Below are 13,495 nucleotides of genomic sequence, written 5' to 3'. Positions count from 1 at the left end.
CCACCCACTCCACACCAGGAGCTCCCCGACAGCCACACATGTCGCTGGGGCCTGAGGGCTTGTCTCAGTCCCTTTTTGGTTCCATGGACTCCAAGAGACCCTGTGTCCCTGGTCACTGGCCCCTCTGAGGCCCTCAGAGGTGGTCCGCTTGGAACCTGACATGCTGAGAGAGGGGGAGAGAAGAGCTGGGGTACCCAGGGGTGCTGTGGGATGTTCTGTATGTTCTGTATGGCAAATGTGTTGCTCTGATTGGTCAATCAATAAAACACTGATTGGCCAGTGGCCAGGCAGGAAGTGTAGGCGGGACAAGGAGGAGAATAAAGCTGGGAAGTGGAAGGCTGAGTCAGAGAGTCACTGCCAGCTGCCACGATGACAAACAGCATGTGAAGATGCTGGTAAGCCACGAGCCATGTGGCAAGGTATAGATTAATGGAAATGGATTAATTTAAGCTGTAAGAACAGTTAGCAAAAAGCCTGCCATGGCCATACAGTTTGTAACCAATATAAGTCTCTGTGTTTACTTAGTCGGGTCTGAGCGGCTGTGGGACTGGCAGGTAAGAGAGATTTGTCCTGACTGTGGGCCAGGCAGGAAAACTCTAGCTACACAGGGGAGCCTCTTCTGAAGTCCAGGGGGCAGGGACATCGGCCAGGTGTGCCCAGGCTCCTGGGACAGTTCTTTGCGGCTGAGCCATGTCCCCAGCCTCATACAACCCATCCGACCCCCACCCTGACCCTCCTACTCAACCGAGAGTCCGAAGACAGGAGGTCTGAAAGACAGTTGGTCGAGACGGGTGAAACATCCTCCAACTCAGAGAACTGTGGCCGTGGGAGGCAGAGGGGGAGACACAGTGCCTCAGCCCGGTGCCGACAGACACAGAGAAAACCCAAAGATCAGAGGAACAAAGCCTGGGCGTGGAGGCAGAGGCCAGCCTGGTCTACATGGCGAGTTCTAGGACAGCCATGGCTACACAGTGAGACCCTGTCTCAAAACCCATGAATATGTACTACATACATACATAATCTGGGTGGTGGTGGCACAGGCCATTAATTCCAGCCCTCGGGAGGCAGAGGCAGGCGGATCTCTGAGTTCAAGGCCAGCCTGGTCTACAGAGTGAGTTCCAGGACAGCCTGGTCTACACAGAGAAACCCTGTCTCAGAAATAAATAAATGAATAAATAAGGAAGTAAGTAAATGAGCGTGACGGAGGCATGCTCCATGGCCACAGGGAGACAGCATGACCCTGAGGATGCCAGCGAGGGACCCGCAAGAACGGGTCACACAGGAAGGTCTTAGGGCAGGCATGGAGGTGCCTGTCTCCTCCCCAGCGCTCAGTAAGTGGAGGCAGGAGGGTCAGGAATTCAAGGTTATCCTTGACTACATAGTGAGTTCAAGGCCAGCCTGGGCTACCTGAGACCTCTGTCCAACAAAACAACCACTACCAAAAGCCAACAAGGAAACTAAGGAAAACGGAGGAGGCAAGCACAGCGACGGTTCCTTTTTATTCTTCCCTGAGACAGAGTTTCTCTGTGTAGTCCTGGCTGTCCCAGAACTCGCTCTGTAGCCCAGGCTGGCCTTGAACTCAGAGATGCACCTGCCTCTGCCTGCCAAGCATTGGGATTAGAGGCGTGCGCCACCACCGCCCTTCGACAAGGGACCCTTCCTCAGGACTCGCATTAGTGACATGGTCTTGTTAAGGGCTCCTACACACACAGTGGAACCCTCTGAGGTTCACTGAGGACAGCGGTTTTAGAAGCACATAGGGCCACGTAACGCCCTCCAGGCCACAGGCCACTGCTGCTGCCCTGACTTCTGCACTGTGTCATGGCAGCTGACCTCAGTAACCTCGGCTCCATTCTCCATTCTGCTGAAGGTGGAAAGTCCTGGGACAGGAGCCTCACATTGTAAGCGGCCTTTCTCCCCGCGTGACATCACCACCACTCACCGCTCACACCCTTGTTCCTTCTCACGGGTGAGTAATACTCCATCAAAGACAGAAGGCACGGGCCAGAGATGACTCGGTGGGTTAGGGTGCTGCCACCAAGCCTGAGAACCCGAGTTCAAGCCCCGGGACTTCCAGAGCGGACGGTGAGGACAGATTTCCCGAAACTGTCTGAGCTCCACACACATACTGAGGTGCACTAGCACACACACCACCTCTCTTGCTCCTTTTCTGTTTGTTTGTTTTGGGGACAGGCCTCACATCATCTTCCCCCTCCCCCCGTGACTGTGTAGCTGAGGATGGCCCAATCCCCCTGCCTCAGCTCTGCAGCGCTGGGACAATGGCATGTGCTTGCTTGTTGGTAGGTTTTGCTTTCAGTTACGGACTCACAGGCGGTCTCCGAGCGGGTGTCAGAGTGCACAGCCTGGACAGAGCAAAACAGCGGAGCCAGAGGGCACCCTGAGCTGCCCCCCCCCCCGTGACAGGCTCCGGGTGTCCCACGCGGGTGGCAGAGGGTGCCAGGGCCTCAGTGTGGTGGGGGTCAACAGGGTGGCAGGTGCACAGGGCTCCATGGGTGCAGAGCACTGTGGCCTCGCTCCTGGAGCTCCCTGTGGTGACACCGTGACATTTGTCCCCTGGGACGAGGTCTCCCTTATCAGTAGAACCCTGTGACCCCAACAGGTCTGCAGGTAAAATGGAAAGGCATGAACTCTGGTGACATCACAGTTCCCAGAGCTCCCTGGATCAAAGCCAATGCTAGCCAAGTTCAGTTTCAACAACTTCCAGAGGACCCTATTAGAACAACACTTGTTGTTCAGTGGGGAGGATGCTTGCCTAGCACACAGGAGGCCCTGGGTCCCATCAGAGCACCACATGAACTGGCCACAGTGGAGATCCTCTGCACACATAGCAGAGGATTGGGAGTTCAAGACTGCTCTCAGCTACATAGCCAGTTTGAGGCTAGCCTGTGCTACACAAGACTTGGTCCCCACAAAAATAAATAATAAGAAAAAGAACACGACGTCCCGTCCCTCTCTGAATACGAAGGAGAACTGTGGAGGGGGACGGAGGACAGAGCCCACAGGCCACAGTGCAGGGACGCTCCGGGCTCTGGACTTCTCTTGGGCAATCTCCAGGTCCCTGATCCAGGGGAAAGGGGGCCCTGAGCAGCCGTGGCCATGGAGAAAGCCGCGCAAAGCCGCGCCGCGTCCAGATCCAGGTCAAGAGTCAAATGTAAACAGAGTGAGCAGAGGTGTCCTGCAAATGTGGCCAGGCCGGTTTGCAGCCTTCTGTTGAGAAACCATTTACAGCCCACGGCTCCTCCCCTGACTGTCCAGAGGCTGTGGGGACACAGGCATCACCACCCCCCCGCATGGCCCCAGGGGGACCTGGGAAAATCAGGGGCCCAGGCTGAGCCCTGTGGGCGGGTGCCTGTGGCTCAGGGAGAGAGCAGTTAGAGCCCAGCTGGTGAAGAGCTCACCTCCGTCAACAAGGAAACCATGGGGACCACATGCAGCGGTGCATATATCTGGTGTGGTAACACACGTCTGTCATCCGAGAACTGAGGAGGATTAGCACTCAGGGCCAGCCTGGGCTACATGCTCTTTCTGCGAATCTACTGCTTATGAATCGTTACAAACGTCTTCCCCTGAACCCTAGTTGCATAACTCTGCAGCAGAGTCCACAGAGCGGCCAGGCCCCGGAGCTGGATGAGGTCACCGCCAGGGACCTGGTTATGTGACCGGTCCGGGAAGACAGAGGTTTGGTGGATACGCTGGAATCCCTCTTCCTCATGCCCTGGATTCGAGTCTGGCCTTCTCTGCCCAGAGAAAAACAGTTGCTTTGAGATGGAGCAAGGGATCCCCTTGTTCTCCTGCACCCCTGAGACAGGAGCCCCACCTCGGTGACCTCTTTATGAGGCATGTGGACTTTGGAGAAAATACCTGCAGATTGTGGCCTTGCACAACTGTGGTCAGATGATGAGGTCAAGTCACCTGTTTGGGGACAGAGAGTGAAAACATGTGCTGGAATGTGCTAGGGGTCAGTAGTTTGGTAAAAAGCTCCCAGCAGGGGCATGGGGCGGGGCCTCAGCAGGCAGAGTGCTTGTAGCTCAGTGGGTAGAGTGCTTGTAGCTTAGTTGGTGGAGTACTTGCCTAGCACGCACAAAGCCCTGGGTCCCGTCTCCAGCATGGGACACGGTTATCCGAGGCCTGTCATCCGAGATCTCGGGAGACAAAGACAGAAGGATCAGAAGTCCAAGGACATCCTTGTCTACATGGGGAGTTTGAAGCCAGCCTGGGCTACATGAGACCCCAGCTCAAGCAACAACAACAACAATAATAATAATATACTGACAGAATATTCTAGAGTAGTGAAAATTTCTGTGTTGATGTAATCCTCCTGCCTCAGCTTTCCAAGTAGCTCGGGCTTCTTTGCTTGGCACTGTAGCCAGCTAGTTTGAGTGTGTGTTTGTAGAGACTGTCTCAGTCTGGAGCCCGGGCTGGCCTTGAACTTGTGGTGACATCCTCCTGATGCTGAGGTGACGGGCATGCCCCACCTTGCCTGGCTTTTAAGCAAATTAAAATAAAAGTCTTCACATGCATTTATTTTGTGTGTGTGTGTGTGTGTGTGTGTGTGTGTGTGTGTGCGCGCTCCTGTGTGGAGTTCGAAAGGCCTCGGGGATTCTGTTCTCTCTGTCCGTACGGGTCCTGAGGGGGACTGAACTCCCGTCGTCAGGCTTGGCAGCAAGCTGTCCTGAGCCATCCTGCCGGCCCTCTTCCCTCTCCTGGGTCTCATGTAACCCAGGCTGGCTTCAAAACCCCGATGTAGCAGAGGATGTCCCTGCTGGGATGGACCCCAGGGCTTCAGCATGACCAGTGTCTCCACTGAGCCCAGCCCTAGACACTAGACCCACCTGTCGTCCCAGTGCTGAGACAGGGGATTGTCACAACTTTGAGGCTAGCCTGGGATCATCAGTGAGACCACAGCTCAAAAGAAAAGCAACCAAAAAGAAAAATAAAAAAAGGAGCTGAGTGGACCCCACTGATGGATCTCAGGCCCTTTACCTACGGTTCCAGCCCCGTATGTCACAGGATTGACTGATGGAGACGGGGGTCTCACTGTGTAGACCAGGCTGGCCTTGAACTCACAGACTCCCCGGCCTCTGCTGAGATTAAAGGCGTGTTTTACACCGGGCTGAATTTGATTGAGAAACAATTATCACATGTAGTCCAGGCTGGCTGAAAACTCACCACAATCCTACTGCCTCCGCTTCCTGAGGGCTCTGATGACAGGCTATGGCTCTACTTGTAAATAGTGTGTGTGCGTGTGCGTGCGTGTGTGTGTGTATGCGCGCGTGCATGCGTGCTCGTGTGTGTGCGTGCGCATGCGTGCTCGTGTGTGTGCGTGTGCGCGCGTGCATGCGTGCTCGTGTGTGTGTGTGTGCGTGAATGCGTGCTCGTGTGCGCGTGTGTGTGCGCGTGTGCGCGCGTGCATGCGTGCTCGTGTGTGTGTGCGTGCGTGCGTGTGTGTGTGTGTGTGTGTGTGTGTGTGTGTGTGTGTGTTGCTGGTGCGTCTGTGCACAGTGTGCAGTACCCGCGGAGGCCGGAAGGGGACGTGGGGTCCTGGGAACTGGAGTCACAGGCAGTTGTGAGCCCCGGTGGGTGTTGGGAACGGACGGGTCCCCTGCAGGGGCAGCCGGTGCGCTAACCGCTGAGCCGCCTGTCCAGGCAGTGCGGCTCTACTTTGGAGCCCAGAGGCCACTACGGGTTTTTCTCCCGCCCCACCTCCCTATCTGCTTTGGAAACAATGACATTCAGACCCAAAAATGCCGGGGAACCTGTGGATGCCGGGCATAGCTCTCATAGCTGGGACGGGCCCTCCCCGGGCTGGGAAAGCACGCCGCGCCGCCCGGTGAGAAAGTCCCGGCGGCTCCCGCGTCAGGGGACGGGAATGCGGGGAATGCGGCGGGGGGGGGGGGGGGGGTCCCGCCAGGTGGGGAGGAGCCGGCCGCGTCTGCGCGTCACTTCCCGGGAAGGGATCCCAGCAGGGTTCGATCGCGGCCCCGGGCTGCTGCGGTCCCGGGCCTCCAGGTGCCCTGCGCTAGCCCCGCCCACCGCGCGGGAGGGTGAGAAGGACGGGGCGGCACAGAAGCCAAGCTCGGTGCCCAGAGCAGGCAGAGGCCGGAGGAATCCGTCCTAGAAGGTGTGAGGCCAGCCTGGGCTACAGGAGACCGGATTCTCAAAAAAAAGGCTGGATTGGAGATGAACTAACTCAGAAAAGTCAGTGTCTAGTGGAGGAGGCTGGAGGGTCCTGGGTGCCCTGGATACTCCGGGGGATTCTAGGCGGGGCTCCACCCCGGCCACGCCCCCGGCCCCCTCACTGGGGATTCTAGGCGGGGCTCCACCCTGACCACGCCCCCAGCCCCTCACTGGGGGATCCTAGGCGGGGCTCCACCCTGACCACGCCCCCGGCCCCCTCACTGGGGATTCTAGGCGGGGCTCCACCCTGACCACGCCCCCAGTCCCTCACTGGGGGATTCTAGGCGGGGCTCCACCATGACCACGCCCCCAGCCCCTCACTGGGGATTCTGGGCGGGGCTCCACCATGACCACACCCCCAGTCCGCCTTTCACTTTCTGTTTTGAGCAAGGCGTCCCTAAACTGCCAGGTCTGGTCTTGAACTCGTTTCCTCCTCAGCCTCCCAGAGCAGGTGACAGGCGCAGCGGCCAAGTCCCGCTCCTGTCTCCCTGTCAACATCCAGGAATCTGGCTGATTTTCCCTCCCGTTTCTCGTCCTGCCTGCCAAAACACAGTTAAGAAATAAGTGGAAAACAAACAAAAAACAAAACCGCGAGCCGACGGGCAGGAGGCGGATGCAGACTGTTCGCTCCCAGCACACGGTGTTCAGAAAGGAGCTGTTTACAGAGCCCGATAGCTCCAGACAGGACTGCACCACTGCATACACAGGCCTCAGCCACGACTGCACACCACTGCATACACAGGCCTCAGCCACGACTGCACCACTGCATACACAGGCCTCAGCCATGACTCCACACCACTGCATACACAGGCCTCAGCCACGACTGCACCACTGCATACACAGGCCTCAGCCACGACTGCACCACTGCATACACAGGCCTCAGCCACGACTGCACACCACTGCATACACAGGCCTCAGCCACGACTGCACACGACTGCATACACAGGCCTCAGCCACGACTGCACACCACTGCATACACAGGCCTCAGCCACGACTGCACCACTGCATACACAGGCCTCAGCCACGACTGCACACCACTGCATACACAGGCCTCAGCCACGACTGCACCACTGCATACACAGGCCTCAGCCACGATTGCACACCACTGCATACACAGGCCTCAGCCACAACTGCACCACTGTATACACAGGCCTCAGCCACGACTGCACACCACTGCATACACAGGCCTCAGCCATAACTGCACCACTGCATACACAGGCCTCAGCCACAACTGCACACCACTGTATACACAGGCCTCAGCCACGACTGCACACCACTGCATACACAGGCCACAGCCACGACTGCACCACTGCATACACAGGCCTCAGCCACGACTGCACACCACTGCATACACAGGCCTCAGCCACGACTGCACACCACTGCATACACAGGCCACAGCCACGACTGCACCACTGCATACACAGGCCTCAGCCACGACTGCACACCACTGCATACACAGGCCACAGCCACGACTGCACCACTGCATACACAGGCCTCAGCCACGACTGCACCACTGTATACACAGGCCTCAGCCACGACTGCACCACTGCATACACAGGCCTCAGCCACGACTGCACACCACTGCATACACAGGCCTCAGCCACGACTCCACACCACTGCATACACAAGGCCTTGGGCGCAGTTGCACACCACTGTATACACAGGGTCCCAGTAATGACTGCACACCACTGTATACACAGGGGCTCCAGTAATGACTGCACACCACTGTATACACAAGCGTTTTGAACATAATTGCATGCCAACTGTATACAGCAGGACCTTGGTGATGACTGCATGCCTCTGGGGGTATACGCACAAGGAGCCCAGGACTGGGGCACTCGGGGTGATTTCAAGTTGCTGGGTTATGGCATAGGCTGTGCTCAGTGGTTTTTTTCTTTTTCTTTTTCGGAAATTGCCAAACTGCTTTCTGCGGCAGCTGTACCGTCTCCTCTCTCCACCCCTGTGGCGCTGGAGTATTTTTCCAGTTAGTTGTGCAACTGTCCACATGGCTCCTTCAGGCAGGAAGGGAAGTGTCTTCTCCTGACCCATGTTCATGCAGTGGGTCCAGACCTAGGGCTCCCACAGGGGCGGCCGGGCCACTCGGGGAGCTCCTGGTATGGAGTGGGTGCAGGCCCCACAGAGAATGCTCCGGAACAACGTCCCCAGCATCCGGGGGACCTTGGCTTGGACTCCGTAGAGAAGCTGATGTTGACAGCATGGCCTTGGCCATGCGTGAGCCGGACCCTGAAAGGCCGCTGCTTTGAGCTGGGATGGGGACCCTCACTGCATTCCCTGGCCCTCAGGGGGCTCTCGCGGCACAGCGGACACTACCGAGGACAGAGAGACAGACCATGGACAGGGGTTGGCACCTGAATGCCTGCCCACGGGAAAGCACATGTCAGGGTTCCTGGAGAGCCTGCCCTAGGCTGGGTGGGCCAAGCCTGCAGCTTCTCAGGGTCACTTGGTCACACGGGGGCAGGGCGTGGGGTTGGCCACGTGAGGACACTCAGGGGACGCATTTCCAAGGGAAATCAGCGACCAAGATGAAAAACAGCGTCTTGTGACTGGCTGTGGCCGAGGTCTCTTTGTTCGTGCACTAAATGGGTCCCTGTGTGGCTATATTTAGAAAAGGGTCAAAGAATAGCATGAGTAAAATGTCCACGAGAGGCAAAAACAGATTGGCCAGGCAGGTCCCCCGCTGCCAGCACGGAGCCCCAAAATGACTTGTGATGACAGAGGGTGACCCACCACCTCGGTGACGACGGGAGCTGGAGAGAAAGGACCACTGTTTACCCATCTGGCCCTCCGGGGGCAGCGGGTGGTGGCCTTTGGTCCCCTCAGACTGTGTGTGTGGAGAGGGTGGCCCTGATCATGTGAGAGTTTGTAAGCTTGGGAGTGGGGGCTAGGCCAGGACACAGAGCCCCGTGGCTCCTGTCACCCATTCTGTGCTTCCCAGCACTGAGGAAATGCCGTCACCCTGGACCCACGCCAGGGCACAGGGCAGCGCTGGTCTCGTGAGCCTGTAGCTCCTGGGCGGAAGGGAGGGAGGGTCGGCTTGACAAACTGCTATACACCCCACTAAAACCTTCCTCAGTCCATCCACAGCCTCTTGGACATGACTTTTACACAATCACGTGTATCACAGTGCTGTGGGCCAGAGCATGGCACAGCTTCCCTGGGCTGCAGCCCAGGGTGAAAAGATAAGGACAATTCCCACAGCGCGGTATCTAGAGGGCTTGTGGTCCCCTCTGCTCCTGTCAGAGCCATAAGCCTGAAGTCTCCTGGTCTCCCTGCCTCCGGAGGACTGGTGTGACTGTGTCACACCGTGCCTTGAAAGATCCAGGACAGTCCCCAGCTCAGTCTGCATGCCCCTGAGGGAGGTGAGATGCATTCTCAGGTTTCATGTGTAGATGTTTGCAAGCCATCCCTCCCCCAGCACATTCCAGAAGCTGGCATCCAGGGCTGGCACTCCATGGCAGGGACAAGTGTCCCCCAGTCCAGGGAACCCATTAATCCTGCTTCCTTCAGCTTAGTCTGTCCCCAGAGCCAATGTCTGTCACAGGGCTGGGGTGCCCAAGGCCGGCAGCCTCGGACACAGGACCAGCCACACTGGCCTTGCTTTTGCTGTGTGGGAGGCGACAGGCCAGCTAGAGGATAATGAATGTTGCAGAAGCACTGGCCTTCCGTGGCTGCTCCCACTCCGCGCAGGGAAGTCCCCACACTGCCCTCCAGTGCTGGGATCTGGACTCAGTGTCCCTCAGGGCAGGTACCGCAAGCTCTCACAGACACCCACAACTGTGGCCCCGCGAGGCCTGGCCTAGCGTGAGGAACGTCCCAGGTTCAGTCCCCGAAACTACAATAAATAAAGAAATGAAGGGCCAGGGAGAAGCTCAGTGGGTAAAATGATTGCTGTGCAAGCGAGCAGCTGTGAGTTCGAACCCAAGCACCCACATAAGCAGCCAGGTGTGGCAGTGCACACTGAAGTCAGAGCTGGGGAGCAGAGATGGGAGGGTCCCTGGGGCTCCCTGACCTGAGTTCCTGAGTCAGTGAGACCCTACCTCAGAAAACATGGGAGACACCTGACATTGGCAAAATGCACCCACATGGGTGAGCCCACTCATCCGCACACACCCCCGACACACACAGCAGAAGAATTTTAAGAGTGGACGGGCTGGAGAGACAATCAATGGTTAGCGCACAGGCAGCCCATGTAGAGGACCCAGGATCTGTTCCAGCACCCACACGGGGCTCACAATCGCTCCTGACTCCAGTTCTGGGGACCTGACGCCCCCTTCTGACCTCTGCCGGTACTGCACACATGGGGTGTCCAGACATGTGCAGACAAAATACGCATAAAATAATTTTATAAAAAAGGCTGGTATGGCTGGGGTCTTTAACCCCAGCACTCAGGAGGCAGAGGCAGGCAGATCTCTGAGTTCGAGGCCAGCCTGGGCTACAGAGGGAGTTCCTGGACAGCCAGGGTCGCACAGAGAGACCCTGGGGTGGGTGGAGGGGAGGCTGTTATAACTCTACAGTTAGACAGTTGGCCTAAAAGACAAGACACTGGTTATCAGAAAAGACAAATGACTGTCTAAGACATGCCTCAGATCAAATAAAACAAAAACATTTATTTATTTTACTTTATGTATATGGGTGTTTCCCACATGTCTTTGCCTGGGTGTGTGCCTGGTGCCTGCAGAGGCCAGAAGAGGGTGTCAGGTCCCCAAAACTCAACTAACAGGTGGTTGTGGGCCACCGTGTGGGTGCTGAGAACCCAAACCCGGGTTCTCTGCAGGAGCAGCCAGTGCTCTAACCATTGGGAAGCCTCCCCAGCCTCTGCTGCGGCTTTTGCAATATTCTTACACAGTAGAAAGGCAGGACCTACCCACCCGCACAAGGCCGAGCTGATCCACAGGGACCTGGATTTGAACTCGGGACTCCTAGCTCTGAGCCAGTTCTGAGATGACAAGGGTTCAGCCCGGTCGCTGTGGCTTCCGCTGGGAAAGAAGCTTGTCACCGAGTGTTTGCATCCCCAGAAAACTGATCAAACGCCAAATGCTACTTCTCATTTTTGTTTTTGTTTTGTTTTGTTTTGTTTCGTTTTGTTCAAGACAGGGTTTCTCTGTGTAGCCCTGGCTGTCCTGGAACTCACTCTGTAGACCAGGCTGGCCTCGAACTCACAGAGATCCTCCTGCCTCTGCCTCCCGAGTGCTGGGATCAAAGGTGTGCGCCACCATTGCCCAGCTCCAGTGATGTTTTTAAAAAGCAAGTTTTGCCTAAAATATTATCATCCACACATGAGACTCAGAACCTGCCTCTGCTCTCCGGTTTGGGGTGCAGAGCTGTCAGGCCCAGGGCTCTGGAGGCTGAGGCAGGAGGATCGTGAGTTCCAGCTGTCATGAGCAAAGAAAAGAAGATGGACACATGAATGGATGAAATGAAAGAGAAACCGCTTTCTCCCACAGATGAGGACGCTGTTCACTTTCTCATCTGCGTCCTCCAATCTGTATTATTCCATGTCAGTCGGTGGAGCCCCCAGCTGAGGTCAAAGGGCACAGAGGTGCATACACCAGCTGAAGGAAAACAAAATTCTGGGCACCTGCGTGTGCATGGAACATTTGGGAGGGTTGCCGTCTCCGGGCTCCTTTGATGTGAGCCACGTGCCGGGAGGGAGGAGAGCCAGAAGTTAGGTTAAACCCTGTGACTGGGGACCGGAGAGCAGGGAGATCTGACTCCAGTACAGGCTGGGGTCAAGAGGAAGGGAAACGGGGCACGTGACAGCATCAGGGGAGGGCAGACTGTGGGTCAGCTGTCTGGCAAGCACTGGGGTGTGTACACACACACACACACACACACACACACACACACACACACACGGTATTGGGAACGGAATCCAGAGCCATCAGCGTGGAAAAACTCCTCGCCCCGATCATGCCTCCTCCCTACCCTATTTACTGTTTTTTTCTTTTTAATTACTTAAAAAAAAAAAAAAGTATGTTTAGCCAGGCAATGGTGGCGCACGCCTTTAACCCCAGCTCTCAGGAGGCAGAGGCAGAAAGATCTCCTGTGAGTTCGAGGCCAGCCTGGTCTACAGAGTGAGTTCTAGAATAGTCAGGGCTGCACAGAGAAACCCTGTCTTGAAAAAAAAGTCTATTGGAGTATCTGAGTGTGTCAAGGTTGTGGGTGCCTGTGGAGGCCAGAAGGTGCCTGTGGGTGCTGGGACTCGAAACCAGGTCCTCTGCAAGAACACCGAGGCCCGCGGCCACTGAGTCGCCTCTCCAGCCCCCTTCTCACTCTGATTTTAGAAACAGGGTCTTGCTCAGTTGCCCTGGCTGTCACTTGAGGAGGTCAGAGGGCAAGCCTGGGTGTCATGCCTCGGCCGCAGTCCCCCTTGTTTATGGAGCAGCCAGCTCCTCCCATGCCCTCGTCCCCAGTTCTGGGTTACATGGATGCTGGCGATGTAGTTCAGGTCCCCGATCTTACACAGCAAACACTTTACCACCCGAACAATCTCCCCTGCCCTGGGCTGGCTTTGAACTCGCTCTGCAGCCTGGGCAGGCCTTGACCGCAGAATCCTCCTGCCTCAGTCTCCTGAGCAGCTGGGCTGACAGAGCTTCCCTCTCACACCCTGCAGGATGCTGGGTGGAGCTGGAAACATCTTAGGCCTCAGCGGGCAGCTCTCCGGGCCTGACTCGGGGTCCCCAAGAGACTGGGCAGTTGGTGGGCGGCGGGTCCATCCCCACCCTGGCGATGCTTCTGCAGGGGTCTGTGCCCCGGGAGATCAACCCGGGCCTGACTTCCTGCCCAGGTTGGGCTGTCGCCCTGTGGTTGGGGAGTTCCCTGGGATCCCTGCCAGCCACCCCAGCCCCTCTCCTTCACACACCAGCAGGGGGTTTCCACCCTCACAGCGGGAGGCTGCAGAGCCTGAGTCTAACAGTGTAGCAGCTTTGGAGGAGGTCTGAGGCCTGGATCCTTCTCCTTGGGGTGTCCTGGACCTGCAGGGTGCTGAGTAGCTTTCCCAACCTCCATTCACTCCCTGTGGCAAGCTCCCACAGTTGGGACAGCCACACATGTCTGCAGACATCACTTAGGTATGCAGAATCACACAGAATCAAGGCACTCACCGCTGAGGCTCCGGAATATTGGCCACTGCACCTTAGGGGAAGCTTCTCATCCCCACCCCCACCCCCCACCCCTGGTCTTCTGCAGGATGGTGAGGGTGACCCCAAACTGCCGGGCTCCTGTTCCCACCTCCTCAGTACTGGGATCTTGCATCACCATGCTCAGTTTCACACAC

Source organism: Peromyscus eremicus, unplaced genomic scaffold (genome assembly GCF_949786415.1).
Source record: "Peromyscus eremicus unplaced genomic scaffold, PerEre_H2_v1 PerEre#2#chr22_unloc_1, whole genome shotgun sequence".
Classification (NCBI taxonomy): domain Eukaryota; kingdom Metazoa; phylum Chordata; class Mammalia; order Rodentia; family Cricetidae; genus Peromyscus; species Peromyscus eremicus.
Note: the sequence above shows the minus strand (reverse complement) of the source record.